The following is a 5529-nucleotide window of genomic DNA, read 5'->3' as shown; positions in this document are numbered from 1 at the left end:
TTTTTTTTTTTTTTTTTACCTTCTCCTCTCGGGGATGAGTCAGAGGGAGCGAGGAGTTTGCAGTGCCTCATTTTCCGTCTCGCTGAAGCGTGGACTTAATACGTAGAGAACAAACAGAGAGAGAGAGAGATAGAGAGAGAGAGAGAGAGAGGGTCTGAGTGGCTCTTGGTCTTGAACTTACCATCGCTGCCCCAATAAGCCGAGCGGTGAACTGAATTCATTTGTGTGACTGCAGAGGTTCTTCCCTTCACTAACTCCCTCCCTCCCTCCATTCTTTTCATCCCAGCTGGGACATTAGGCTGCAACACTCTTATGCTGCTGTGGTCTGTTCTTTCACTGCAGTTCCTGCTTTATCCTGTGAGAGAAGCACGACTATCCTAGCGCAGCTACTGCTGTGCCCCGCCAGGTTGTCTTCAGACGGCCACACCTGAACATCTTACAGTTTACATTTGCACGAAGCGGACGCTTTTATCGAAAGCGACTTCCAAGAGCAGCAGAATTTTAAACCGAGCGACTAAGAAAACAGCGGGTTCGTCCCTGGGTGGGCTCGAACCACCAACCTTTCGGTTAACAGCCGAACGCGCTAACCGATTGCGCCACAGAGACATGCGTCTCTCTTACTCAGTGACTATAGTGATCCTCCCAGTCACATTACATGTCCAATATGTTAGATTCTCCTCTGTTTCTCTTTTGATGTTCTGTCTTGTTTTTGTGTGTGGGTGTGCAGGTCCTAATGTGTGGTCTTTTTGCAAAGACAGCCTTGGAGACAGGCCTCTATCTTGCTCACATTTGTGGTGCAGCAGTAAATTACACTGTGTAACATGTGGTCGTAACTTTGATTCTTAGCATTGCCACTGACAAGTCCTGACAAGTCGATTTTTCTCGTCATACCTCTGCGGCACTGTGACCCATGCAAGTGCAGCGACTACCCACTGTTCTGGTAGGCCCAGATCCTCCTCACGTTGAGGTCATTTGAGGTTTTAAATTGGTTTCGTTTGGGATTAAACATGGAACAGAGCATGCTGAACAGTCTTACATTTTTCTTTTTCTTTTTTTTTTTCCTTGCCATCCTGTCATCACTAATGAGCCCTTTAAGGCAAGGCAAGAGAAGTCCAGGACGTGTGTAGTGCTTTTCTAGCAGTGGTAGCTAATTGGTGACAGAGTAAAGGATGGGCTGATGCAGATGACGTGAGATCTGTGTTTGCTGTGTTTGCAGGAGACTCGTCTCTTTTGCATACACGCCCAGCCGAAGTGTGTGTCTCCTGCAGGCCTGCGTAATTGGTTGAGACATAGGCATAGATCATCAGCAAAATGTACGCTGTCCTGGTTTGAAAAGAAGTTCTGCTGGAGTTCCTTGGGCGAGCTCTTGATATGATTCGGTGCATCAGTCAGTCAGTGGTGATTAAGAAGAAAACAGATCGGGGAGACGACGCTGTCTGGTCTTGGCACCTGACTTTGCTCAGAACGTTGAGAGCAGTTTTAAGGAAGGCACTGCATTCAAGGTGCTCATAAAACCTGCAGATGAGTTTTGATGTGTGTTCTTGGTCATGGAAAACACAGGTTCCACCGTAGTTGCTGAAGTTGCATCTCTTTTGGTATTTTCGAAGATGTTGTATGGTACGTCATCGTAATCCCATCTGTCTGTCCTTTTTTTTTTTTTCTTTTTTTTTTTGTAAAGAGATCACACAGTGCCGTGGTGGTTGTAGCTGAAGTCAGCTCTCAGCAGTTCAGCGTTCAGGGAGTCAATCCCTGGATCCCTGGTGCTTTTCCACTCTTCATGGACCACCGCTTTGGTTGGCAGGCCTGCGTTAATCCCCAGTATGTCATCCGAGAGTGCGCAGGATCTACCGGAGCATTCCCTCAAAGTACTGAACCCCATCTTTCAGCATGTTCTCTGTCTCTATTTGGGCTAAACGTTGTTTTATCATCTTATGGACAGTGCTCGGTTGTCCTCTGGCAGCTTCTTTTGCCTTGTTGGCTGGGCTTTTCAAAACAGCCCTCTTACCTTCTTTTTTTTTTTTTTCCCAACTCCTCTTTTCTTTCTTTCAGCCTTTTATTCATGCCACTGTTCGTACAAGCAGGCGTCTTGACTTGGCACTCAAAAGGTTTGTCCTTGTCCTTCCTTCTTTTCTCCAGTCCTCATGCGGCATATGTCAGCCCTGTTTTTGTCATTCGTCTCTCTGAATCCGAGAATCTCGTCTTGCTGTTTCAGTGCCTGTATTCAACCTTTACCTTTTTACGATGAATTTCGAAGCTCAATGGCCAAAGCTTTCTGATCCCAGAGAGTCCTCAGTTCCTTGATACCTGGGATTGAGGACAGTATGAGTGACGGCGTTTCAGTTCAACCTTGGTGGTCGCAAGGTACGGATCGCCGCTGACATCTGCCCCATCGTCGACCTCAGCGACTTACGGGCATCTCAGTGGCCTCTTGGTGTGAATGAGATGGCAGTGGCACCACCGCTGATGTGGTCATTGTTCAGCCCAAGACCGACAAAACGTTTTGGTTTTTTTTTCCCGTCGTTGTGGTTGACCCTTCGCTGGTGTTGGAGCTCATCTCTCCCAGTATCATGAGCGGATTGCATTCTGGGATGACGTCTTGGATTCTAGCAGTTCCAACCCTTCATGAGAGTCATCTTCGTCTTCCTTTTCCTCCACCACATCGGTCAGGTCGTACAGGACGATGAGGCTTGGTTGCAATATTAGAACTCGAACCCCAGTCTGTTAAATCTGTTGCTGCTAGGCTCCTGTTCCAAGGGAAATTTAGATGTTACTCATGGAATGATTGAGGAATGAGTGTCATACCTCCCAGAAAATACATTTTTATTTATTTATTTATTTATTTATTTTTCAGACGCTTTTATCACGAGTGACTTCCAATACAGGCAGAGAACAAAACCAAACAAATATCCATTGAGGAGGTGATTGTTGCGCGATAATTTTTCATTTCAGTCATCGAGTGTAACCCTGTGGCCTGATCCAGTCCATCTCACTCAGACTCATAATGAGTATGTCCATGTGGTGTATCTCCCTGATGACCCAAGCTGTTTTAAAAGTTTTGCACACGCTTCCCTTAGAGGGACTTTCGCTCTGGGTCTTAGAAAGCTCTCCATTCATGACTCTCTCTGAAGTTTCAATGCTGTAGCTTTTCAGGATTTCTGAAAGCCACAAGCCTGCTCACCACAACAGCAGTGCCTCCGAATTAAAGAGTGATTATGGACTTACAGCTGAGGGTGTGTGTGTGTGTGTGTGTGTATGTGTGTGTGCACGCATGCATTTGTGTTGGTTCATTTGTGTTGGTCTTAAGCTTCTGCCTGTGAAGATACAATATTTTCTGAAATGTACAGTTCCATATGTGTGTGTGTGTGTGTGTGTGTTTGTGTGTGTTGCTTTAATGGGAGAGCATGTGTTGTGCAATCACTGTTTTGGTCACACTATACAAGTATGAGTCACACAGAGCCTTACCCCTCCTTCCACACACACACACATACGCACGCACATACATACATACACACTCCTGTTTACCTGTGGGAGTGCTCAGGGCTTGCCGATGCCCGCTGTGCCCTCCCGGAGAGAGCTGCAGCGCCCACGGCTGAGCCACCACCGTCAATTCATCAGAAAAAGAGAAAGAAAGACGTCTCGCTCTGCCCGTGGGCACCCACTGCGCAGATGCCAAGCTCAGCAGATGGCAGAAGCACAGCACGGAAATGAGCGTCACATCATCATCACTCTCTCTCTCTCTCTCTCTCTCTCTGCTATCTTTATAACATCATGTTATGTATGTAAGTGACAGAAAACAGAATGATTCCTCAAGAGTTCTGATATTCTTTTCCAACATTCTGCAAACAGTTCAAATACATGGAGCTGTTATCCTAGACTTAATAACGTATGTGTTATTAATCCTACAGCTACTGTAAGCACCTACATTTTTTTTTTTGTAAGGTGTTCTTCATTCTGCGTCAACATTATCTCTCTATCAATAAGTCAATGTTCCATCACCAGTTCCACGTCTAGGGTCTCCATCCAGGGATGTAACATGCTTGAATAAAGTCACATCCTGCAGATTAGAGATGACATTTCTTTCATTCTCTGTAATACGAAAAGAAAGGCAGAGAGGACATAACCTGTCACAACCCGTTAACACTAATGCCATTTAAACCAGCACCCATAGCATTTAATCAACACGAACCAACACTCATGGAAACCAGTGGATGTCAAACTGTGATATGTAGAGCACCCTTAATGATATAGCAGACCACAGTGGGAATGACAGACATATACTGTATTGATATCAGTGACCTCAGTACTGAATATCTGAATTTTCTTTCTTTTCTTTTAAAACCAAGCAGCACTTCGTAATCCTCCGCTTTAGGACTGGACGGTCTTTACTGGGGTGTCTGAGTGCGCTTGGTCTGGTCATTAAGTCATTAATCAGAGCTGACCCATGGCCTGTTGTCAGGATAAATAACTGTCTCTCTTTCTTTATGTCTCTCACATTTTCTTTTTTTCTGTAGTGCGCTACGATAGACAGATCATTACTGCAGCAATATCACGGTAGAGACCCCTTTTTAGGTTTGTTTGTTTTGGGGTGACTAATGTTAAAAAAAAAAAAAAAAAAAAAATATATATATATATATATATATATATATATATATATATATATATAAAAAAACTTTGTTGCTTTTTATCTTTCTTCTGGTCTGTCTTTGTAATATTGTATTGTCTACAGCCTGCAGAACAAAACTAAATGCCTAAGTAGAAACAAAATTCTAGCAGCCAGACTCAAGGATATGCCAGTTATATTAGTCATGGAGATTTTCTCTGCCTTCTGTGAGATGGTGACTTGCAGGTGGTACTTGTATGGTTTGATTTGATCAGAGGAGGTAATTAGTCCAAAAAGTTTAAGGATCACAGATTTCAGCAAACACAGGCCAACGTCATATCATTTCTCCAGTGCTAACCAAAACTCATTACATTCAACCAACACCTACCAAAACTCATATCATTTAAACAAAACTTATATTATTTAACCAATGTTAACCAACAAGTTCAAGTTTATTTGTATAATCAGTAATTGTCTCAAAGCAGCTCTACAGTGATCAGTGCCTAAGCCCCCAGTGAGCAAGCCCATGGCGACAGTGGCAAAGAAAAACTCCCTAGTGAAGCGAATAGGAGGAAGAAACTTTGGGGGGAACCAAGGCTCAGCAGGGGGAGCCCATCCTCCTCTGGCCAGCACATAGAATAGACATTTACAGTGTATACACTCATGACACTCAACCAACACTTACCAAAACTCATATTAGTTAACCAACGTCAACCAAGAATCATAACATTCAACCAACACCTACCAAAACTCATATTAGTTAACCAACGTCAACCAAGAATCATAACATTCAACCAACACCTACCAAAACTTATATTATTTAAACAAAACTCATATCATTTAACCAGTGCTAACCAGCATTCATAACATCCAACCCACACTTATCAAAACATATATAGTTTAAACAAAACTCACACTATTTAACCAAA

The 5529-nt window shown here is 43.6% G+C and overlaps 1 non-coding gene across 1 annotated transcript; it reads right to left on the bottom strand.

Annotated features, from left to right (window-relative positions):
• Positions 1-532: 532 nt before the first annotated feature.
• trnan-guu (transfer RNA asparagine (anticodon GUU)) lies at positions 533-606 on the bottom strand. The gene has a single exon. It is a non-coding gene; the product is annotated as a tRNA-Asn (tRNA).
• Between the last annotated feature and the right edge of the window lie 4923 nt (positions 607-5529).

This window comes from Chanos chanos, chromosome 4, assembly GCF_902362185.1.
Source record: "Chanos chanos chromosome 4, fChaCha1.1, whole genome shotgun sequence".
In the NCBI taxonomy this organism is placed as follows: Eukaryota; Metazoa; Chordata; class Actinopteri; order Gonorynchiformes; family Chanidae; genus Chanos; species Chanos chanos.
This window is presented reverse-complemented; position numbering and strand designations above follow the sequence as displayed.